Genomic DNA, 26,502 nt, shown 5'->3' on the forward strand with positions numbered 1-26,502 from the left:
CTTTAACTGCCACTGGTTCCGGATTCAAGTTCTACTGAGCAGAGAAGACAAGAAACTTAGCAACTCAATTCTTTTGAAAGAATAACTATTGAATTTCTCGCTGGCTCCTCTCAGTACTACTGAGAAGTCGGTTCTACTGAGTCAGTAGTGAGTCAGAGTTTTGCAATACCATAAAAGCCATAGGTAAGTTGGCTTTCACGAAATGAGGCTTTATTTTTGGCTTGGCTGTCAAGGTAGATCATTTTCAGTAAATAAAGTTCCTGATAAAATATAAATAAGATTCCGGAATCCAACCAGCTTCAAGACAGTCACGCTCGGTAAATAAGCCCAGTCACAAAATAAAGGAATCGTCCCACTTCTGATACATAATATATACAGTAGACGCTATAAATAATAATTGTTTCAATATAAATAACCATTGTAAATAACGCTTTCACAAAAGGTCTACAGATTAAAATCACACTAATATTATAAAGGCGAAAGTTTGTATGTGTGTGTGTGTGTGTGTGTGTGTGTGTGTGTGTGTGTGTGTATGTTTGTTACTCCTTCACGCAAAAACTACTGAACGGATTTGGCTGAAATTTGGAATGGAGATAGATAATATCCTGGATTAGCACATAGGCTACTTTTTATCCCGGAAAATCAAAGAGTTCCCACGGGATTTCAAAAAACCTAAATCCACGCGGGCGAAGTCGCGGGCATCGGCTAGTGTAATATAATTTATCGTAGATTAGATGATTCCCGCAATTTCACCCTCGTGGATTTAGGTTTTAAAATCCCGTGGAAACTGTTTTGTTTTTCAGGGATAAAAGTAGCCTATGTCCTTTCCCGGGATGCAAGCTATCTCTGTACCGATTTTATCAAAATAGTATGACCGGATGGGCAGTGAAAACCTACCAGACACACTTTTGCATTTATAACATGGATAGCGCAATAAACGATTTGCATATCGATTAGTTGATTCCTGATGGATTTACGTTTTTGGCGTTCCGTATCAAAAGTAGGAACCTGACTAGCTTGAATGAATAAACGTGAATATCTTGAGTCGAAAAAAATTTGGTTCCGAGCGATCGATCTTTGTAAAATTTTTAAATGAATTATTGTTAGAGTTCAAAGTCAATTTTAGAGAAATACATCGTTTAGACATAGTAATTAATGACCAAATGACCGCCGAAGTTTTTAGTGATAGTTAAAATGTCTACGGAACCATTCCTTATGCTTCTGACACGCACTTGACGTTGGAATATCTGATAATCCATCTTTAGGTTTTTCTTTGAACCCCTAGGGTTAAAAATGTTTTATTTTATTTCCGAACGTTGTAGCAAGGCAGCTTTTTATTTTCACAAATTCAATTTCCTTAGTCTATAACAGGTTAATCTTGTTAACAAGGAAAAGATTGAAAATCTTGCGATGTTGCTTAGCAATAAACAAAATCTGCGGGCAAGCAATCATGTTATGCAAATCGTTTTTTATGACCAAAATAACGAGACCTCTGAACTCATAGAGGAGTTTCCTTTAGGGTAACCATTAACATTGAGCTGGGCTCAGCTAAGCTCACTTTCTGGTGCTATGCTTTTCTACAAACGACATTTCTGCCCTCGTAACTCTGTTTGCAGTAATCGAAACTTTTGAGTGTTTCACTTTTTTACAAAAATGGACCCCTAAGGAGCTGTCTGACACGTCAAAAAATAATTTTCAGGAAAATTTTAATAGGAAGTAGGTATGTTTTTGCTAAGGATTTTGGCAGTACTTGAATGATAGCTGTGCTAAGAAAAAGTGCAGCTTCTCCGAACCGTTATTTTGCAAGTGCTGCGTTTTCAATAGGAAGGGCAGATTTAGCTGCGTGGTGTGCTGTGTGACTGCAACAGCACCACATGTATGCGCACAAGTGCAAGCGAGATAGGCAGAAGACAGAGCGATATGGGCAATGCAATGACGAGCGAGCCAGCATGTATCGCCTGATCCTTGCTATGTTCTAATAAACACAGTACAAGGGTTATTTTTTTTTGTATCTTCATTATAATCTAAGAAGAGCTAGAGCATAGCCACAGCACAGCGCAACATAGCTCGGTGTTGATTGGTCACCCTCCAACTTTGTATAGAAAGAAGAGGGTTGGGGTAGTTCTTGCAATTTGGTTGGTATGATGCTGACAGGACATGATCTCAATTGTTTAAGCCTCGTAAAGTAATTAACAAAATTGTGTTATCCTTTCATGAATAAACTCCTCTTTGATTAACAAGCTATTTAGAATAGGGATGTATTTTTAGAAAGTATCGCGTAACTCTATTAGCATATAATATAAAATGGAAATTTTAAGTGATGATACTATAATTATAATAAATATGATAATAATAAATATATATTGTGGTGTACAAAAAAGTATATTCATTAATTCATTCATTCATATAAATACTAATAACAGTTGTACTCACTTGGTTAGTCGAAAACCCCGACTTGGTGTTAAGATACTATAAGCATCACACTAATCACAATTCACACTATCACACTAAAGGCGAAAGTTTGTATGCATGTGTGTATGTGTGTGAGTTTGTGTGTGTGTGTGTATGTATGTTACTTCTTCACGCAAAAACTACTAGACGGATTTGGCTGAAATTTGGAATGGAGATAGATAATATCCTGGATTAGCACATAGGCTACTTTTTATCTCGGAAAATTAAAGAGTTCCAACGGGATTTCGAAAAACCTAAATTCACGCGGGGAAGTCGAGGGCATCGGCTAGTATAGTAATAATAAACACGTACCTAATTCTTTTAATACATACAACACTACCAACAGTCAATAAGATTGTGACATTATCATATATCCTGATGAGTTCTAATTAGCTGGAAGATATTCATCAATTTTATAAAGGTTTGCTTTGTGTGAACAATTTCGTAGCAAAGGATGTTTGTTATATGAGCTTGATGGTACTACGAGTAGGTAAAAGGAGAATTTTACAGCAATATCAATTTCATGAGATGATTAATGGCTCAAGTCGCGTTCACACGATACGAAATATGTGGGAGTGACAAAATTTAATAATATCACCCTGTACCATTAACCGCGAGGTGTTGAGCTACCAAAGTTGATAAACGCGCAGTGTCGGGAGAAATATTAGGTTACTAGCTGATGCCCGCGACTTCATTCGCGTGGATGTAGGTTTTTTAAAATTCCCGTGGGAACTCTTTGATTTTCCGGGATAAAAAGTAGCCTATGTGCTAATCCAGGGTATAATCTATCTCCATTCTAAATTTCAGCCCAATCCGTCTAGTAGTTTTTGCGTGAAGGAGTAACAAACATACACACACACACACACACACACACGCACACACACACAAACTTTCTCCTTTATAATATTAGTGTGACTAGGGGATGATTCGATGCGAAAATGTTCTTTAGTACAACGTATTGAAGTTTTTAAAGGCCACGAGTCCTTCCTGGCATAGTGTGGTTGTAGTAAATGCTGTGATTTTACAAGTGGGAGGTTCGATTTCCGGCAGAAGCGATTGAGGAATTTATAGTTTTTAAATTGCCTTTAGTCTCGTTAGTATTGCTTTCGGCAATCAAGCGATTAGGAGTGAAAACCAAACGTTCTAATTATTACCTGTACCAATTTTACTGGATCAAATGTGGGAAAAGGATATCTCTACCATAGTTTTTTTAGTTATGAATTTGCAGCACATGTTGGGGTCCAAATGGCAACCTTACACCGAAAAGCGTAGCATTGGCAGACCTCTCACTGGGTGAACAAATGATCTCAAAATATCTTCAGGGAGCCGCTGGGTTCAGGCGGTGCAAAACGGTGGCGTGTGGAAGTCTCTACATGAGCCAAAGTATTATATTAACAGCATTTATTCATGATCGCATCCATTTTATACTTTTTGATTGTCAATCGTTGAATTTGCAAGATAGAAAAGATTAGAATAGATTTTTATTCAAGTAGACTTTTACAAGTGCTTTTGAATAGTCAAAATAATTTACCACTGGTTCGGAATGCCCTTTCTACCGAAAATATTTTGATTTTGATTGTATGTTACTTTACTTTCTTTAACTTCCATAATACATAGGTATAATAATAATTGGTTTTACTTATGAACTTAAAATGACTTTATTAAATAACTTTTCAACCTACTTTCAACTCCTGAGTTAATTAAGTCTGACACTGCATTTGTCGTTATAATGGGGAAGTTGAGAACAAATAAGTAGGCTTTAGTCTTAAAGTACAGAGGGTCGCTTCCTCCATTAACAAAAAGTCAAGTTAAAGCCATCCTGACACCAAACATTACATAATTAGGTATAAAAATCGGTCAAGTGCGAGTAGGAATTACACACGAAGGGTTCTGTATCATCGTAGAAGAACCTTAGTGCCACTTTTCATGGTGGCCATTTGAAATTTTTATTTTTCTTTGTTATAGCGGTAATAAAAATACATATTCTGTGACAAGTCTCTATCTATTACCAACGGTTCACGACTTTCACGAGGTACAGTCCGCTGACAGACAGACAGATGGACGGACGGCCAGCGGAGGCTTAGTAATAGGGTTCCGTTGGTACCCTTCGGGTAGGGGTGTTCATTTGCCTAATTGAATACTTAGTCGATAGTCTAATCGAAAAATATTATATTCTCACCCTGAAATTATAACGTCAAAAGTATTTCAACTTGTCATTCTTGGAACCCGTGTCAGGGGAGCTAAATCAACCACACCCTGGCAGTGATGGATGAGACTGTTCTAATCTATTTGTTCTTTACAATTTTGGAAATTATTTCATAAAATAGAATTGATTTTCTCTGGAAAACTTTTGTCATCCAACTTGTTTAACTGTAAACTATACTTACATACTTATACCTATTCAACGAGTTCCACCACTCAAGCTACGCGTATTTTTTTTACTTTTCACATTGGGACCAATTTATTCTCCTAACCTATTTAAAGCTCTAAAGTTTTAACATTTCATATACTTGAAACTTTAGAAACTTGTTAGGTATTTTGTAGACGTATATTGCTAAAAAAATACCTTGGTAAAAGTGTAGTAACTAAGTCAAAAACATTGACTTAATCTTATAATGGTCAAAAATATTTTGTGTGCACCCAACCTTGTTGAAGAATAGATATTTAAATATCATTGTAATTGTAATTTTTGTTTTTTTGGTTTTGGAACCCGAAGGGTGCCAACGGGACTTCTCTCTCAGCGGACTGTAACCACTATGAAAATTTAAAAAAGTAAAAGCTTGTTTTAGTGAAAATTTCAAATCTTATATGAAATAAGTTTATACTTCCCGTATTATGTAATTAATTAATAATAAATTTTCAGATGTTTCGGAGTGATCGCCATATACTTAGCCTTTTTATTATGATAGGCTAGTTTTAAGTCTATTTTTATAAATGGGTAGGGGATTTTATTAAATGCAGAAATTACGGAATAAGTATTGTAGTTAAACAAGAGTTAATTATTTGGGTTATAACACAAGCATGTTGAGGGCTCGAATTATCGGAAAACGTTTCGGAAAACAAATGACTGCTATCTTTTAAGCGAAGTGTAAGTACCTAAATATGCCGCCTGAAGTGAGGAATTTTACTAATTTGTCTTGTCTGAAGTGTTTTTTTCTCATTTGAGACCCATTCGTAAAAGGATAATGGACGATCATCAGCGTTCAAATGGAGCTGTTTAAAAATTGATTTCCCAAAGTTTTAAATCTTCCCCGCTAATGTAGGTAAAACATTTTTTTAAACAAAATTACAAGCTTACTGGTTAAAACTTTGATTTTGAATTCGAGAGGTCCAGGGTTCAATTCCGGGCACACATCTCTTTTTCGTAGTTTATTTGCATTTTAAGCAGTTAAATATAACGGTGAAAGAAAACATCGTTTTAGGAAACCTCTATGCTTCAGAGTTATCCTTAATGTTGAATGTGTGAAGTCTGCCTATGTGAAGACGGCTAGCGTTGTGGACTATGTCCTAAACTTTTCTCATTCTAAGAGGAGACCTGTGCTAAGAAGTGGGGTGAGTCGATAAGGTATCCTGCAGGGTCTTCTGGGATGACTCTTTTAACGGTTCGGGAATTTATTAGAAGAAGCCTATAATGCAAGACGTGCAAGCTTCGAGGAAATATTATACTATACCTAGTAATTCCTTGATAGGTATATTTTTTATTTATTTTTATTGACAACCAAAACGGATTACAATAGTGATTTTAACCTAATTCTTAAATTGTTACATTTTGACCTTATTGGAATCCTATATGGTCGCACAACATGACCATGGTTTTTAAGGCACGCTTAGTTCTGTGGTCGTAAGGAAAAGGGGCATAAGTCAGATTCGCGGCTACAGCTCGTTTCGCCAGTACGGACCAAAGAAAGAAATTAGTCGAGACACCGTTTCTTAAAATCAAGATACACTTTGAAATATACATTATATTGTGATTTAATTTATAGTTTTCTTTTTTAAATGAGCTCATATAATATATAATCCAATTTTTTTTAATTTTATTACTATATATTTTAAATTAATGTGACTTGTGCCTCTTTTCTAAACCCAACTTCGGCTGCCAACCTTACGTTATACTAACTTAGGCCATTTTTTTAGTAAGTATTTATTAATAAAAACGAACAAATTAAGATAATTTGTTTGTTATACTATTCATTTATTTGATAAAAATACATATAATCTTAGATCACCGATGTAGCTGGTTCAAATCTCAATAATTGGAAGTATTTGTGTTATGGACACAGATTTTTAGATGATTCTATGTTTATGTAAATGTGATTTTGATATTATATTATATTAAATATTATAGTATACTAAATATTATATTATATTAGATTTAGATTTATATTATATTTATTTTTTGTATGTCTGTAAATTATTTTTAAAAGTGATGTTAACAAGAATTGCTGCAAACCAAAGGTTAATCTTTCATTGCTGAAGGTTTCTTTGTTTCTTCAATTTTCTAGATTAGCAAAATCTGCTTTTATTTGATGACTGTAAAGTTGGTGTCTCTTTTTAAATGGGCTCTACTAATTTAATTATCATATGTAGCGCGTCATAGGTAGGTATTACACGTGTCTAGAACTGGCTTTTGAATTTAAGACCAGTGCTCTTAAATATTTTGCCAAAGTGTAATATGGAAACTGGATATGTCTTCTTTATACATTTCGTACCCACATAAATTGTTAAGTGCAAGCCTAATAGAAGATAGGTTTTACATGTGTGTCGTCGTGAATAATGAGATCTATAAGTTAGGTAAGTCATAAAGCAAGTAGCTTATGTGGTCAAGAATTAGTTATTCTTTTCTTCCGAAATTTTAGAAGGTGGAGTTGTAAGATCTAGTTTTGTCATTACTTGTACATATCTTGTTTTGTCAGTACATGCCGGATATTCTAAAGAAGGATTTTTAATAACTGTTCGCATAAATTTGTCTGTCTCACAAAATGTCTGTTTGAAAGATTCTTATTTCAACTAAGACTTCTAAACTCCAGACAATCTAATCCCGAAATATATGGTCAATTGGTTAATGTAATTGACATTTCTTCCAAAAATAAATTTTGTCCACAGATCGTTAAACGGACCTAAATCTTTTTAGGACCATGTGAAATCAGTTGTGCTAAATATAAAACTCTCTTATTGAAATCACTATGGTTTCAGTATTCTTGAAATATCTGACTTTGCTGCTCAAAGGTAAATTTTATAAGCAGATTTCTTCCTGCAATCTGATTAATGTTTTACTCATAGATATGTGTTTTACTTTACTTGCACTAACTATTCTTCCTTTTTGGTTTATATAATGTATCCTCTGTTTTTTTTAAGTTTTATAATGGACCTTATATTGTTGTCTTCCTCTTTCTTTCGTTGTGAGTAAGATGAATCTAGAATAAGAAATATATTTCTGAATTTACCGGTAATATATAAATTATACAACAAAATTATAGGAGTAGGGCGTAGGACTACGGACACGTTTTGACAACAAAAAATAACAAATAAGTTATAACTAAACCGTTAACTAAGTAATAATAAATTAGAAAACTACCTACTTAGGTACTTCCGAAGTGGTACAAAAGAATCCATAACTGACTTAAATGAAACAATGGTGGTGGAATCTTGCGCAAAGGTCCAGGTGCCTAACAAACAGTGTTTTCCTATAATGGGATCGGTTACCTAACGGTTCGATAGTAATAATTGGCCCAAAAAAACACCAAAACAATTAAACAGTGCAACTTCGGTCATTTATCATGAGCTTTTTTTGTTCTGAAACGCAACGATTTGAGAACTAAGTAGACATGATGCCATATTCCAAACCAAAAATTTTGCGAAACCTTGTTACAAGTAGGCATGATTTAAGTTGTGCCCCTATTCTTTGTTAAGAAGTGGTTAAGACAGACGATAATCGACTTGTGCCCAATTTTTATTTGGTTTTTATTCTGGAATAAACAAAGTTTTCGTAAAATATGTCTTTTTCCCTTGAAGCTTGAAATAATATATTTCATTAGTGAGTTTTTGTAATTTTAGTAAAAAATGCGACTTGTGCCCCTTTTCCTTCCGACCACAGAGTTATTACTTAATATTAATAAATTAAATTTAATATAAACACTTAATACTCGATATAAATAATAACCTAAGAATTCGACGAAATAACAATGTTATTCTATTATTTTACTTAATTATTTTAACTACTTTTCTAGCAAAGTTATTAATCTGTGATCAAATATATATGTATATATTTGTTATATTATTTACTATATCTGTTATATTATTTATTATAGGAGCGGCACATTCTTAGAACAGGATTATAAAATGAGGTGTTATTTTTATAAGTTTCCAGTTTATTATAAGTATAATTGAATACTATAGTAGAATTCAATGAATAATTGATAAGAATTGAATGAAAGTCACTAGATTTACAGCTTGACTAGTTTTATTCTATCTAACGAACAGTTGTATGCAGAGCTGCGCGCTTTCATGCATTTTCTAGTGTACCATCGAGAATACTACTTCTTTTATTTTATTCGAACGGCCACTAGCTCGAGGGAGATAAAAAGCTTTATTGCTTTTTTAAACAGTTGGAATCAGATTCATTATTTTGTCTCGAGATCTAAAAGTTTTTCTGTTTTTTCGATTCATCTGACCGCTAGGGCGCAGTGCGGTGCAATTTGTGTCTTTGTGAGCAAGAGATTAACTTTACTAGTGCCCGGGTTCGATCCTTTTTTTTCTCTCGTCTGGCTTTACACTGATTAGCCAATGTCAAGTTTGTAGTTATTTACAAGTTATGGAAACTATATGTATAAGTATGGACTTCGTCTGTGCCGGCGCCCGCCGACATACACACGGCGCCCCTTTAGGGCGCTTCCCAGTCAGTTCCACCACCAATAAACATCAGCAGAACACAAAAACCGGCCACTTTTAATAAAAAAACACTCCAAAAATTCACAACACGCGCGCCAGCAAACTCCGCCACAGACGAAGTCCTGGGTTCGATCCTATACTTTGAGAAATTATGCTTCTTAATTGATTACTCAGGTTAATATTCTTAGCTTCAACCGCCGTAGTTCCTCAAAGTGGGTGATAAACGTGCAAGCGATCTCAAGTGATCTCCATGGTCGCTCCGAATTGAGCGTGAGCGCATGCTGTATACCTACAGCATACCTACCTGGTTACCACCAGAACCCTAACAAAAACTTAGCGTTATTATTATACTACCAATACACAATCCAATGCCAGTAACTTTAATGAATAATTGCCTTATTTAATAGTTTAAGTGATTCAGTATTTTTCAAACCCACATTGTATAGCATGCAAAATTCGAGTCAATGCCTTACTTGCGAGTGGTGTTGACTCGGTGTGGCCTCGTTCGCAACGTTCGTTTACCTCTAGCGTCAGTCATGTTTTATTTGCAATATATTGTGAACTTTTAAAAACACAGGTTTTTTTTATTTATGTTTTTATTACACTTAGCCACAGCTCTAAAACCGCTATTTCATCGTGTATTTTTGTTCCACCGCAATAATATATTTATTTCGTTCTCTCGGATGTCATTTCAAGACAAAACCAGTCACCTTCCTGCCGTCAAACAGTCGTAGGGAAGACGAGGGTCTGTGGTACATTAACTTTGTAATTTATTTAGCAGATGTGGATATATCGCTGGGCTTGAACTTCGTAATGGAATAATCACAAAGGTACCATAATATAAGTTACTGGAAATAGCCTTTAATCAATTAATGGTATGTAGCTTACTCCGTGGTTTAACGACATATTATTATAGTTTACTAGGGGATGCCCGCGACTTCGTCCGCGTGGATGTAGGTTTTTGAAGATCCTGTGGGAACTGTTTGGTTTTCCGGGATAAAAAGTTGTCTATGTCAATAACATGGACGCAAGCTACTTCGGTACCTTTCATACAAATCGGTTGAGCGGATAGGTCTTTAGGAATACCGTGGGAACTCTTTGATTTTCCGGGATAAAAAGTAGCCTATGTACGTCCCCAGGATGTAAGCTAACCCTGTACTAAATTTCGTCAGAATCGGTTAAACTGTTGGACCGTGAAAAGGTAGCAGACAGACAGACAGATAGACAGACACACTTTCGCATTTATAATATTAGTATGGATTTACACTCAAAATCATCACACCTGTCGGGTACGTACCACGATTTAATAGGTGCAATGATTTGGAATTATCGATATTTCAACTTAGTTGCATGATATACAAGGAACCAGACAAATCTATATCTAGTTTAGCGGATTATAGCAAATTAAGCTTTTGGTTCCTTGTATGCCACAGATTTCCGCAAAGTAACGCCCGCTTCTATACAACGACGTCTCACCTGGTTATTGTCAATCTTGCCAGAAGCACCTTTGACTGGGTACTGAATAAAAATACTTACATAATATCTATTTTGGCACGGCTAGTATGTAAACCATGGTTAAAGGCGCTCCGGGCACGATATATAGGGAAGATGCAGGTTAAAATCCTGACAGTTTTCCTGGGATAAAAAGTAGCCTCTTCTCTCCAGATCCTCAACTCCCCATGACAAAAATCACGTCAATCCGTAGCTCTGTTGCGGTGTAATTGAAGGATGAACCAATAAACTAACAAACTAACAAACAAACACACTTTTACATTTATTATATATGCGATATGGTTGTTTAGTATTATTTCAGAGTGTAACTTCTCGGAGTCGGATTGGACTAGTGCACAAACGCCTTCATAAGCTTGGATATATTTAGATATACTAAGACTAGGACATAAAGTAGCTTGCCCTAAGTCGGCAGCTACATCAAATGACTAGAGCATAAAGTAAGATCTCCCAAGTCAGCAACTAATATCTAGTGAATTGACCTTAGGGAGAGCAAATTAAGTCATTACTGTTCCTCAGGGCCCGGAGAGCACATAAAACCGTCAGTCCCGAATTCCGATCGTAAATCCGGTAGGGATGTTTGTTATCAATTAATCTAGCTAGACTGAAATCAAATACATATACATATTTGCTTGCCAATCCGTACTTACTAATCCATCAATACTTTCATTCTAAAATCTGTGCTGATACAAATACGAAAGTATCTGATGTCTATCTGCTAGGTTTTCACGATCTATCTAGGTTATAATTTACTGATTTTAATTTTTTTTACAGAGATAGCTTAAATCCCGTGAATGGAAAAAGATTCATTTCACAGCTTAAAATTTTAGTCAACACGATCGATCTAAAATCGTAGGTGTACTATGAATAATTTTGTTTCCTTTGTTATTAAAGTTTTATTTCAGACCGGATCGCGAGCATTAATATTTATATCCGTCAAATTTTCCCGTTAAGATCAAAGCGTTTTTGATGGTTTCTGATATTTATGAACTTTGAAGAAGTGTAAATGAAAGAACGATGTTTTTCTACGTGATACGATATTTCTTTAATCTATACTTATAACTCAACTGCAAACGATCGATGTACGTGACATTAAAGTATAAATACTTTATAATGTTAAAGACACGGCAAATGTTCAGTTCTCAGTATTTAGTTTTAAGTACCCCCGACCCAAAAAGAGGCGTGTTATAAGTTTGACGTGTGTATCTGTGTATCTTTGTATCTGTGTATCTGTCTGTGGCATTGTAGCTCCTAAACTAATGAACCGATTTTAATTTAGTTTTTTTTGTTTCAAAGGTGGCTTGATCGAGAGTGTTCGTAGCTATAATCCAAGAAAATCGGTTCAGCCGTTTGAAAGTTATCAGCTCTTTTCTAGTTACTGTAATCATCACTTGTCGGGGGTGTTATAAATTTTTATTTTATACTTGTCAGTTTTCATTTTATGTTTTGTTTTTGTTTTTTCAGTATTTAGTATTCAGCTCTAAGGATTCAGTATTCAATATTCAATTTTCATTTTTCAGAATTCAGTATTCAGCTTTCAGTATTCAGTTTTCAGAATTCAGCTTTCAGGATTCAGTACTATTCAGTATTCAATATTCACTATTCAGTAAAGTCTAAAATTGCAAGTTGTCTAAATTCCATCTAGGTGACCAAAGTCAACATAGCTCAAAGTCAAACATACTCGTAGCTCAACGAATTAGCCAGCTGAAGTGGCAGTGGGCAGGCCACGTCTGCCGCAGAACTGATGGCCGCTGGGGCAGACGTGTTCTGGAGTGGAGACCGCGTATCAGCAAGCGCAGTGTGGGACGACCTCCGACCCGCTGGACTGACGACCTTTTTAAGAGGATAGCGGGAAGTGGGTGGATAAGGACGGCGGAGGATCGTGTGTGGTGGCGCGCTCTCGGGAAGGCCTATGTCCAGCAATGGACGCAAACAGGCTGATTGATTGATTGACCAAAGTCAACAATCTCACCTGCCCATGGTGCACCCTGCCGATTTACAAACGAGGCTCTGACACTCCCAGTTCCATTTATAGGTTGCTGTGTTCAATACCGGACGGAATAATCTCAAAGGTAAAAAGGTAAGGTATCATGTCATGTCTGCATCGTGGTAGGATTCTATCCCGAATCCGCCTGGCTAGTGACCACACTCCAGTCGTAACCAGCTGCAACGCATCCCATGTGTGCGGGCTGCGAGCTGGGGAGCCAGTCCCCCCTAATGCCACCCTGTCGCAGTGGTAAGCGCTGTGGTCTTATTAGTGGGAGGTCCCGGGTTCGATTCCCGGCGGAGTTTGGAATTTTATAATTTCTAAACATCTAGTCTGGTAGGAGCTTCAGCCTTGGCTAGTTACCACCCTATCGGCAAGGCCGTGCCGCCAAGCGATTTAGCGTTCCGGTACGATGCCGTGTAGAAACCAAGGGGATATGGGCTTAATGACTACAGCCATAGCCCTTCCAGGTTAGGCCGCTTCCATCTTAGACTGCATCATCACTTACCACCAGGTGAGATTGCAGTCAAGGGCTAACTTGTATCTAAATTTAAAAAAATGCGTTTAGCTTCACTTGCGGTGCTCGCGGAGTTCTACAGAAATGCGCGCACAGCATTATGAGAAAATACCATATTTTCAAATCACATATTTTTGTAACATCCCTTATTTCAGTCGTTTATATCTAAAATTGCGTAATACATTTCAGTTAGTTTTATTGATGTTTTATTGGTTCTAGTTTACGACATCTTGTGTTAAAGGAAATGGTTACCATTTACCTACTATAAAATCCGAGTTTATATTTGGTACATATGTTGAGATATTTCTATTTGGAAATATTTTGAAAATTGGAACAGAAAATTTTCATACAAATTGGAACAGTTGGAACAGAAATAAATTGTATATCTATAACATAATTAACTTCTTAATAGCTTTATTAATTCATCACTATTATTATAAGCGAACCTAATAGGTACGAGTATTTTCGAACTTTTATTATTTAAATTACATTTTAAGTATTTATAAAGTGAAACAATTATTATCAACAATAGCTGATTCCCACGACTTCGTCCGCGTGGATTTAGGTTTTCAAAATCGCGTGGGAACTCATTGATTTTACGGGATAACAAGTGTAAATTAAAAATTTATAACACCCCCGACAAGTGAAGGTTACAGTAACTAGAAAAGAGCAGAATTTGGATGCAAACATACATACATACATAGACTGCTAAAATCATTAACCTTCCTTTTGGTTTTACCGCAGTCGGGTAAAAAATCAAAACCGATCCGTTGCTCCGTTGCTGTGTGATTGAAAGACAAACAAACACACTTTCCAATTTTTAATATTAGTATGATTAGGTACGTCAGGATCATAAAAATGTTAAATAGATACTTAGGCACTTGCCCCTTTGAATGGATAAATTTTAATGGGTATCTATTAAAATGTTAGAGAAATAGGATAGCACAAGATAGCAAGCAAATGGGTATCAATTTAATGAACCTAACGACCCTTAATTGTGTAGATTTGGGCACGATCAAATTACTTTGTTAGTTTATATAAGTGCACCTCGGGGAAAGACGGTCTTCATCGAGGTAAAGAGGCTACTTAAACTAGGTCATGAGACTCACCTATTCAATTAGTCTAACGTCTCACACTACTGTTTAAACCGCTTGTTTGGGTCGCTGAATATCTAAGGGTTTTTTTATTTATTTTATTTTTTATTAGGTAAGTACATATATTTTTTTAATAAAAATGGTTGTAACTGTTTTGTTTTAACTAAACACATTTTTTTTCTACGAAGATGTTAGGTAATGTCCGTAATATAACTATTTATTTTATTTTTAACCTCCGACCAAAAAGAGGGGTGTTATAAGTTTTACGTGTGTATCTGTGTATCTGTCTGTGGCATCGTAGCTTCTAAACTGATGAAGCGATTTTAATTTAGTTTTTTTGTTTGAAAGGTGGCTTGATCGAGAGTGTTCTTAGCTATAATTCAAGAAAATCGGTTCAGCCGTTTGAAAGTTATCAGCTCTTTTCTAGTTACTGTAACATTCACTTGTCGGGGGTATTGTAAATTTTTAATTTACACTTGTAACTCCGTTCTATCACATTCATCAATATTGACATGCATAAAATATAAAAAAAGTTTAAAAGTGAAAATCCGAACCAGCGCGATCTTCTTAAAAAAATCCTATAAAAGTAATACCTTTTTCATGGGTTTAATATCTTTTAATAACACGTGTAATTGGTAAAGGAGCTCGCTCCATCGGGCATTATTACAATGGCGCTTGTAATCGTTATCCAATAACGAGCAATTAAGCTGACCGCGCCAATCAGAAGGGCTCCTAATGACACCATTAATATCCACCCTTCAGACAAATAAGATGTATTTTTTATTATTAGGATCATTCAACTGATTACAATCAGTAAAGCTTCTAAATAATACTCAACATACGTAAAACATTAAAAAAAATTAAAATCCTAATCGGCGGTCTTTTCCTAGTCTTTCTGATAGTATTTTAATCTGACGTGGTTATGATATAATACCGTTTCTGTGGGTAGGTATAATATCTTTTAATTACACGTGTAATTGGCAAAGGAGCTCGCTCCATCGGGCATTATTACAATGGCGCTTGTAATCGTTATCCAATAACGAGCAATTAAGCTGACCGCGCCAATCCGAAGGGCTCTTAACGACACCATTAATATGACTCCTTTCTGACAAAAAAGATGTCTTTTTTATTGTTCGGATCTTTTTTATTATTCGGATTATAGAGCCTCTCATAACTTTTTAACAGTGAAAACATTATGAACTTGTGAGTCTTGGCTACCTTTTTACATGAAATGTTTTTGGTGGGATTTTTTTTACGTACATCTTTTAATTTCTACACGTGTAATTGGCAAAGCAACTCATTCCATCGGGCATTATGGCACAGTAGCCTATGTAATCGTTATCCAATAACGAGCAATTAAGTTGACCGCGCCGATCCGAGGGCTTCGTAAACTCTGTTATAACACGTTTCACACAAATTAGCTGTGTAAAATCTTTGAGGGTAAAAACCGACAGAATTGAGTACTTTTTCAATTTTAAATACCTATTTATTGACGCGATGTCATCTTTTTATCGTTTTTTATATTCTTTGGAGAGTATGCTCAGTAGCACATTCTTGTTCCTCCTTCACCATTCTACCTAAGAAAATTAAAAGCCGTAAGCGTAGGCATTGGTAGAGTAGGAACGTGGACTTAATTTGAAGGCAGCCTGCACTAATAAGTCGTTGAGCCGTTGCTTCGAGTCAATACAAATAACAACTCCAAGTTTGCCGACGCCGAAGTCCGACACACATTAAACTGTCCAAGTCTCCGAAGTTGATGATACCGAACTCAACTGGAAACAGCTAGCAGTGTTACTAATTAGTAACTTACGACGTAGGTATATGATACTTAATTAAAGTTTCTAAGAGCCTTACATTCGAAACATGCATCATAAGACTAATATACTTAAACTCTGTGATACTGAATAATTTATGTTTGTAGGTAACTTTATGATTTATATTTTGATCAGTTGGTTTATAGTTTAGTCTCATAAAGTAGATATATTTATATAACATGTATTTAACTATGTATATAACAGCTATTGAAAGTTACTTTGACTATTCTTTGACATTTAGGTCCAATTGCGTGATAGGCGGTTAAGGTTACCATTTAATTTTGGTTTATGTCTAAGTACCCATTAATATTATAAAAAGGTAAAGTTTGTAAGTTTGGATATAGGAAGTAATCTCCGTAACTTATGATCCAATTCTGAAAATTCTTTTTCTGATAGATACTACGAGTATGTTATCTGTGCCATAAGCTATAAGTTATACTAGGCGAAGGAAGTCGCGGGAAAAGCTAGTTGTCAATAAGAGACAAAATGAAGTTGCACAAATTAGTATTCAGTATTCATACTTCCATGATTAAGGTTAAAATTTTTTTTTTTTGCCCTAAGGCTTCATTTACACGAGAGCTTTTTTAACGTCCGTTAAAAAAGCGTCCAAATAGAACAAAATATGTAATCCCAAGTATCTATTCACACGTAAAAAAGCGTTGACGTGTGAAAATAATATAGGTACTTGGGAATACATTTGTTCTATTTGGACGTTTTTTAACGGACTTTAAAAAAGCTCTCGTTTAAATGACGCCTAAGTAAACAAACCCTGGCTTATGCAACCCATTCTGATTTCACAGGTACCTATTAGCATTTTCTTCCAATAGGCTTTTACAAGCAACTTTGGAATTCGTAAAGGTCGTGAATTGGTAATGAATAGCACCGTTTCACGGAAAACTGGTTCTTAGACAAAGCCTATGATATAATATATACCTACTAAACTCAGAAATTGTTGAAACAAAATGAATTTATTGAATTATTCCATATAGAATAACTTGTGTCTTACATCATGACTCTACCACGGATGTTGTGCTCTTATTCTGAAAAGGGACCTTTACCTCTTTATACCTTTATATATGATTATATTATAAGACTTATATTTCTATAATAGTCTTATTATTATATAATTTTATAATTATTATTATATAATAATAGATGTAATAAAATTATTTCCTATTACATGTAAAGAAAACCTGTTTGAGCTGTGCGCAGTCAAATATTATAGTAAAAAGACATTGATTTTTCAAATAGAAAATCAAATCCATGGGAAATTACTTTATTTATTTATCTACCTATCGTTAAAATACTATGAGTAACCAGTAATATCTACGGATTTAGCAGTAGGTAAGTAATCAAAGTTGTGCGCGTCAAATAACGTCGTAAAAGCTCGTAAAAGACGTGAAATTGCAAAGCGTAGGTACCTATATTGGAAATCGCAGACACTGCAAATTGTCAAAGAGAAATATTCAACGGGCTTTGACTCTGAAAATTATAATACCAAAGATTTGTAATGGTCGATAATGTATTTTTTGAAACTGATTTATTTATAGAGTGTTCAGTTTAGCGCAGACAATGTAAAGTATTATTTAAATGATAAGAAAGCTTGGGAATGAGTTGAATAGCTTTGATAGTTTCAATAGGTTTTAGTGATAGTAAAAAGAATACCCGGCTGAATTTGTCGTGGGCTCTTCTCAGACCGAGTCACGTTTGGATCCCTCGTAGCATTAGTTTTAATAAGTTAACATAATTGTAATTATCACCATCATATTACAAATCCAACAGTCGACGATCAAAAAGTGTACAATGTTACCTATTTCGAATAAATTTTGACTGTGAATAAAAAACTTTACAATGGTAGGTACCTACTTTTTCAAAATGACATGCTTTTAAGTTGTGTTTATTGTGTACATTTTCCTTAGGTATTAAAAAAATCTTCTTTTGTCTCTTTATTTATTTATTTATTTACTATAGTACCGCCCACAGAGTTACACATTTTAATTATACATTTTGTTCCTTACTTTCTATTGCTCTTATGCAACTCCACTTACGGGCAGTCACAGCGTGCATTAACATAAACATAAGTCTCAAGCAATTTTTTTTTGAAAGAAAGAAAGAAGAAAGAAAACTTTTTTATTTGATCACTGAATTCATTCATTTTGAAGTGTGCGAGTGCTCAACTATAGGACAGGTAGCAATAATTTGATCAAGCCTCCACCAGTTCGTCAATTAAGCCCATTAGGTCACTAATTGATTCAGCGCTATTATGCCGAATTTAGGACACGCGTACAGATTTTAAATATACCTATGTACATACATTTACTCGTATTTAGTGACACGTGGCTATGATTTTTAGGGTTCCGTACCTCAAAAGGAAAAACGGAACCATTAATCACTTCGTTGTCTGTCTGTCTGTCTTACTGTCCGTTCGTCCGTCGTCGTGTCTGTCAAGAAACCTATAGGAAACTTCCCGTTGACCTAGAATCATGAAATTTGCCAGGTAGGTATGTCTTATAGCACAAGTACAGGAATAAATCTGAAAAGTGAAGTTTTTGATTCATCGTGCAAAATGTCGGGAAAAATACTCGAGTACGGAACCCTCGGTGCGGGAGTCTGACTCGCGTCTCGCACTTGGCCGGTTTTTTCATGTTGGGTATAAATAATGCGTAAAAAATTACTTCTTACTTAACTTTATATGTTAAAAATATCCTGTCAAAAGTACGACTTTAGGGCTCCGAACCGAGAGAGGTGAACCGTACTTTTGACATAACAGAGTGACCCATAGAGTTTAAATGGCGCGTGAGAAGTCATTTAGTACGAACTATATAATATGATTTATCAAACGCATTGTTTAATTATATTACCTACTAGAGGATGCCCGGGACTTCGTCCGCGTGGATTTAGTTTTTTATAGATCCCGTGGGAACTGTTCGATTTTCCAGGATAAAAGTAGCCTATGTCCGTCCCCGGGATATAAGCTAACCCTGTACCAAATTTCGTCAGAATCGGTTACACCGTTGGGCCATGAAAAGGTAGCAGACAGACAGACAGACATACAGACAGATAGACAGACAGACAGACAGAAACACTTTCGCATTTATAATATTATAGTATGGATTTTAGATGATATTATACGCGTGTGATTTTTAAATCCCGTGGGAACTTTTTAATTTTCCGGAATAAAACTTTAACTATAACTATATCCGTGCTAAAAATCACGTCGATTCGTTGCTCCGTTGTGGCGCGATTGAAGGACAAACTATCAAGAAACATGCTTTCACATATTGTATAATATTAGCTGTAATAGATATAAAATAAATTGAATCCTTCAGCATCAAAGGACACTTACTACGAACGCTTATTACTGTAACGACAGTTTTATACAAAATACATTTATTTTCTCCCATTATACTTCCCTGCATACCTACTCGGTATCTTTGACTTTTCCATAAAATGGCCTATTGTTGTCGTTATTTCTTTTTACGTATCAAAGCTAATACAAGTATAAGAATAAGGAAAAGTGCAAAGAAAACAAGAATAAACATAGAAAATTATTATATTTACAGCGATCTCTCCCACGGTGAACGTTATTTTGAGAACGGTAAGTTTCGTAATACTTTTTCTTTCTTAAAAGAAAGAAAAGCACTTGGATTGATTAAAAAGCTTCTGTTTATTTTTATTCAAATTCTCGCAGATACCTTTATAAAGGAGAACTAAAAAGGAACAAGGAGGATAAACGATTTCTGGTCCAATTTGAATAAATGATTCGAATTTTGAATTTTATTAAGTCATCATGTCGGTTGCAGATCTGGAGCAGAGATGCGTTCTGGAATAATCTAGACCACATTCCAGTTAGCACAGCGTAGACTACCTACAATGGACCTACAAGAAGGTGGTGGCCAGTGTGCCTAGTGTCACAGTAGATCTTCTTGTCACTAGATGGCGCTGTTTCAATTCCATACAAAACGCAGTTAACTTTTACGCGATCGAATAGGTTAAAAATCTCCCACTAGGCACACTGGTGGGCAGCAGGTTTATGTGGAACTCGAAAGACCGGAGTGGTACTGCGCCCTCGAAGAGGCAGCTCCAGCTGTGGATGCATACAGTGTGATGGATGGATTTATAAGAGGAAATGACTAATAATAATATTATGAAAATACTTCAAAAGCTTAGTTCGATGAACCCATAGAAGTTGGAGTCCTAAGGCGCTGAAGTGAAGACCTTGAAGTGTGAAAGCTTTGTGCAAACCTCCCACTAGGTTGATGGATAACGTCAAACAAGTCACAAGGAGCCGCTGAATTGAGGCGACGCAAGTGACCTCAATTCAGCGGCTCCAAATTCCTGCTTTCAAATTAGCCTCCAAAAAGCTTGGGGTGCTCAACAGAGCTAAGCGGTACTTCGCGCCCAAGCACAGACTCCTTATTTATAAAGCGCCAGTCCGCCCACACATGGAGCCGGAGCACCCCAGTGCCAAATCCTTCCATTTGATCGGATCCAAAGGCAAGCTGTTCGACTTGTGGACAATCCCAAACTAACTGCTTGCTATTTTTTATAAAAAAAAATATATGTGGAAGTTACTACATAGTTGTGCAGCTAAATGACGCGACGTTTATCGGTTAACGGCAACTACAACCTATACGGCCCAGTTGCACGACAGATGGTTAGGGTTAAAACTACATTTAACATCGAAAATCCAGTAAAGTGGGATGCACAAGTCGATATTATTACCTACCTTGGTAAAAAGTTAAGAACTCTGACTTGTGCAACCCAAAAATGGCTTGTTAGTGGACTTTAATGTTAACGTTAACCGGTTGAGGGCTAATTATCCTTAAATATTTAGATTTAAGTAGATTTAATTCATTTATTGCATGATTGTCAGTTTAAGAAAGATGTTATATAAACATGGATGGCCTTTTAAAATAACCATACAGTCGTTTTCGTATTATAGAGTTGGCAATTGTAACGTAAAAACCACTAAACTAATTAGACGGACCTTTAGTAGTTTGAAAGCATTTGGTCAGACTTATGTACCTACATCACCTACATATTGGACTAACTTTATTGGAAATCAGATGAGTGGCTAGGCCGCAGCTATTTCTAAATTAGAATTGCCTCCCGAACCCTAAAGTTTACTTATAAAACAAATACTGGACAGGGATGTCACAAGTTTTATGTTATAGTAGTAAGCGATAAGGTTTTCTCCTCGTAAATGTAGTCCAATTTTCATAATTTGTAGAAATGTTGTAAATATAATGAAGAACTATGTTAATTTTAATGAAATATTGCTCATGTTAAAAGTTACTCGTATAAGCGTCTAAATATAGTACAAGTGTAAATTAAAAATTTATAACACCCCCGACAAATGAAGGTTACAGTAACTAGAAAAGAGCTGATAACTTTCAAACGGCTGAACCGATTTTCTTAGATTATAGCTAAGAACACTCTCGATCAAGCCACCTTTCAAACAAAAAAAGGTAAATTAAAATCGGTTGATTAGTTTAGGAGCTACGATGGCACAGACAGATACACAGATACACAGACACAGATACACACGTCAAACTTTTAACACCCCTCTTTTTGGGTCGGGGGTTAAAAAATAGTCGTCAATAATTTATTGTTACCTATAGGAAATTATTCTTCTTCTTCTTCTTGTAGAAGGAGAAGAATAATTTCCTACCGGAAGAGGTTGGCAACCATTAGAGCCTAGCTACACCTTGGACGCTGATGTGCGGAATAAAGATCGGGTACTCTTCCCGAACCATTGGGATGAATTCTTGAGCCACGGCGTTCTTCTTCGGCCAGGTGGTTTTCTGCCGGCTATTTTCCCTGAACTTTGAGCTGAAGTAGATCGTACGAGTATTTTGCTGTTTCTTAGGGGAAAAGGGAAATTATATTTAAAACACTCAAGAAGAAAAATAACAGTTGGTACCTAATCATTATAAACTTTATTTGAGTAGAATCTGATGAATTAGGTAGGCATTCTAATCCATTTAGGTGGCTTCTACTATAAAAAGTTGTGAAAATGGTAAATCAATTCCTTTGGTAGTATTTCAATAATTCATTCAATTTCCTGCACGTAGTATTTTAACAGCTTTTTCAGTTTTCTTCTTCCGATTGAAAGTATTTGAAAAACTCTTTGACATTCATTTCCCTGATGAACGTATTTCGAAAACCTATTTATACAATCTTCTTAAGGGGAGGTGTTTTCAATACCCGAGTACCGATATTCATATTTGAAAAGGGGTAAAATTGGAAGGGATTAGTTAGACTAGTCTAAAGAACCTGAGTAATTTGTGCCTGTTTCTGGTATACCTTAGATTTTCTTATGGTATAATATAACTGGTTAAATATTCAAAAGCTTTTGGTGCTTAAAAGAAGTCATTTTCTTTTTGAGTAGGGAACTAAGGTTTCTAATTTATACTCAGTCATACCCACTAGGGCTAGGCTATCACCGATATGATTCTGTTTGCTTTCGATCCAAACGATTTTGCGTAATTTGGTAGTTAGGTAGGTTAGGTTAGTGTTGAGTACACTTCTTAAACCATTTGCTAACCATAGACAAGTCTTATAGTTAAAGCACAATACATAAGTACCACACTGTGTGTAGGCGATGGTCCACTCTGTTGCTTTCTCTCTCTCGCATCATATTTCTAATGGTCATGATCCGTAATTTGAATTTAAGTAATTGGGATGATGCCTATGTCAAAAATAAATTATTTCTTAGGAATAATTAAATAGAGCGTCTTCCAAAATTCGTAAAATCCACGTCCGCTGTTAGTTTTAACATTGCTAACCATTTTAAATTATCGATTTAACTAAAAAAGTACGTCAAATGTCTATGACGTCACTTCTGTGAATTTCATACAAGCTCCCTTACTAAGGGAGCGTTTTGACGTTTGATAAAAAGTCACTGATTTGACTAGGAGTCATCATCCCTATTAACCGTGGTTTTAGCGCAAGTCTCTAATGAAATAAAAGTAGCGAATCTTTGGTACAGTTTATTAAATTAATGACAGCGAATTGCACAAGTTTCCCATCCATTGACATAATATTAGCTCCAACTTACAATGTTATACCCTATCTCGGTTTAAAAAAATATTTTACACAAATAAAATATTTTATTTTATAGTTTAAACACTTAATAATTAATCATGAAGAAAAGCAAATTCGACAATGGGCTCAAAGTTCTTTAGAAACATTATTGACGTAAATGCTTTTCTTAAATTTATTTACACAAAATATATTATGAATTTAAATATATACAACTTTTACAATTTAAATTATATTATCGTAATTACAAAAACGACATGATCCTCTAATGACATTTACAACTTTTTTTTTTAAATCTACTATCAACATTTAAGTTTTGATAAACATTTTCTTATTTTGTACAATAAACAATTAAGTAGCTTAAAGCTGTTTAAGTTTTGCGCTAATTTTGACTGAAGCTGTGACAGCTGGGTACCTGGAACAAGAGAGAGTTAGTTCAATATAATTGCTACCTTCAAATTGCTATTCGTTTGATGGTGTTAAGTGTATGCATTTGTAGTTGTAAAGTTGCCTTCAAACTACGGAAATTTATTACATCTATAAAGTAAATAATATTATATTACATCTTAGTGTGAACAGTGACATTTAAAAGTAGGGTGAGCGATATTTATATATCATTATATTATATTCCGTAGTTTGAAATCAACTTTAGTGTATGTAGAGTTATCATCCTACATCGTATTGTGCAATATTACGGTACGATGTCTACCGTCGATTCTTATCTATACTAATAAATAAAATTGGAGTGTCTGTCTGTAATTTCGAAATAACTACCTCATATTAAGCTCATAGGGTTATTTGAACGACACTATAACTGAATCACACGTTTTTAAAATTTTTGTCTGTCTGTCTGTCTGTCTGTCTGTCTGTTTGAAAAGGCTAATCTTTGGAACGGCTGAACCAATTTTAACGGGATTTTCACAGACAAGTAGAGAATTGACCAGGGTGTAACATAGGCTACTTTTTTAACCGACTTTCAAAAAGGGAGTTGTGTTTTTCTACCTATGTACACCGAAATCTCTGAGATTTCTGAACCGATTTGCGTAATTTTTTTTTTAATCGATAGAGGAACTTTGCGACATTGTTTCGTAAAAAATTTGGATTCCAACTCCTCAATCCTGATGCTGCAGGGGATCTGACCAATCCACGCGGGCGAAGCTGCGGGCATCAGCTAGTTTAAATTATTGTTGCAAACAGCCCTATGGCATGCCTCAATGTTGCTCATTGTTGCTCTGACGTAAAACGGCCCTTTAGATGATTTTAGACAACTCTCACACCTCGAATGCGTTCTCTATCAACCAACGAAAATAGATGCTCATAATATGCGGGTCGTATCTTATAAATAAAAAAATAATCAATTATTTACAAGACCATTGGTACAAGAAAGGTGGAAATATGCAATGTAATATAAAATAAAATGATTATTGATTTATTAGTGTTATAGTCATAAAGCTTCCTTATGTGACATTTTTTTTTAAAGAATATTAGCCAATGCAAATCATGACTGATACTCCCCTTTCCCCTCCAATTAAGCGTAAAGCTTGTGCCACGAGTGGGTACGACAATAGTGCAACGGGTGGGCATTGAACCGCCGACCTTTCGGAATTAAGCCCGCTCCTCAACCGTTGAGCTATCAAAGCTCTCTTTTGAATTACACAGCTTGTTCGGATGGAACTTACTTATTCGATTTAACTTCACAATTTCGTTTGATAGAGGGATCAAGCAATGAAAATGTAATAAAGTAGGTATATTCATGCATTCATTCAAAATGAGCGTTCGAGTTAATCCATTATAATTGCTGAAGATTAATTTGTTGTTTGTTGTAAAAGCATAGCATGTTCGTTCATGAGTGTTTAACGTTACATCGACCAAAGGCCGGAGCGTAACCGCCATGGTGGCACGTGTTATAAAAATAAACTCTATTTTTATGTCGACTCTTAAATTCGCCGCCCGTATTGCGATTTGTACGATCGATATTTTATTGGGTGTTATAAGTTATGACTCACTTTTTAAGTGTGGTAGCGCTAATGGCGTGAAATCAATGCCGAATGCTGATATCTTTATTACCATACTAGCTGACGCCCGTGACTTCGTCCGCGTGGATTAAGGTTTTTCGAAATCCCGTGGGAACTCTTTGGTTTTCCGGGATAAAAAGTAGCCTATGTGCTAATCCAAGATATTATCTATCTCCATTCCGAATTTCAGCCAAATCCGTCCAGTAGTTTTTTCGTGAAGGAGTAACAAACATACACACACACACACACACACACACATACAAACTTCCGCCTTTATAATATTAGTGTGAAGTGTGATGTGATATACTATTGTAGATGCCCGCGGCTTCGTCCGCGTGGATAAATTTTTAATCCGTGGGGACCATGGAGTTTTACGCAATAAAAAATAGCCTATTGTGTAAATCCATGGTATAAATTATCGCCATTCCAAACAGCCAATTCCATCCACACACTGAGTTAAAAGTTTGTAAAATTCCTGATAAGTACCTACCTATTAGTGCAAAATTTAGGAATGGGGAGCGTTTATTTTAACAGAAATTTAAGGTTTGAATAACTAAAGAAAATTTGAAAAAGGGTTGTTAATTTCCACTAAAGGAGAATGCGCTAACGAAGCATATAATTCCGTGAAACTCAAGGAACCTGTTTTTACACTCAAAATAAATTAAACTGTTATTATCACTAATAATAATTTTTTTTAAAGTATTATTTTGAAATTTTAATCATAAAATTGTTTTAATTTAGCAACAACCAATACGACATCATATATTTATGTATTAGACCTCGTAAACGCGGTGTGACATTCGGTCTGAATTTTACAATTCAGATATCTTAGATTTTAATTTACTGCGACTATACTACATAATCTATCAATCACGATGAAAATCATTTGCCTACCTAAATAAACAAACAGCTTTCTACTAACATCTTCTATGTTTAGATTAATAGATAACATATGGCAGTCGTTAAAATAAAAGAGTTGGTGTTCATATGGCGGGGGATGAGGATTTACGATCTATCTCTATAACATACTTCAACGATAGGTTTAAGTATTGGAGTAGTATAATATGGAATGTGCTATTCGTAGAAGCCATTTGTATTAAAATACATATTTTATGAGTATTTTATTACCACCACCCTGACGCAATGGTAAGCGCTGTGCATGTGGTCTTATTAGTGGAAG

General features: G+C 35.4%; 1 protein-coding gene and 2 long non-coding RNA genes across 3 annotated transcripts in view; 1 reads left to right on the plus strand and 2 right to left on the minus strand.

The window, feature by feature from the left end:
- Positions 1–737: 737 nt before the first annotated feature.
- On the minus strand, positions 738–19,367 carry LOC123868557. The gene is made up of 3 exons (XR_006796652.1): positions 19,331–19,367; positions 5,340–5,344; positions 738–893 (listed from the first exon to the last, which is right to left on the minus strand). It is a non-coding gene; the product is annotated as an uncharacterized LOC123868557 (long non-coding RNA).
- LOC123868560 lies at positions 13,626–20,152 on the plus strand. The gene is made up of 3 exons (XR_006796656.1): positions 13,626–13,805; positions 19,824–19,858; positions 20,064–20,152. It is a non-coding gene; the product is annotated as an uncharacterized LOC123868560 (long non-coding RNA).
- A 3,090-nt stretch (positions 20,153–23,242) lies between these two features.
- Positions 23,243–26,502, minus strand: part of LOC123868539 (neuropeptide Y receptor type 2-like) — a 64,019-nt gene continuing 60,759 nt past the window's right edge. Inside the window, exon 3 of the mRNA XM_045911097.1 lies at positions 23,243–23,722. The gene's annotated coding sequence lies outside the window, so the exon portion shown is untranslated. The remainder of the gene's footprint in view (positions 23,723–26,502) is intronic.

This window comes from Maniola jurtina, chromosome 9 (genome assembly GCF_905333055.1).
Source record: "Maniola jurtina chromosome 9, ilManJurt1.1, whole genome shotgun sequence".
NCBI lineage: Eukaryota > Metazoa > Arthropoda > Insecta > Lepidoptera > Nymphalidae > Maniola > Maniola jurtina.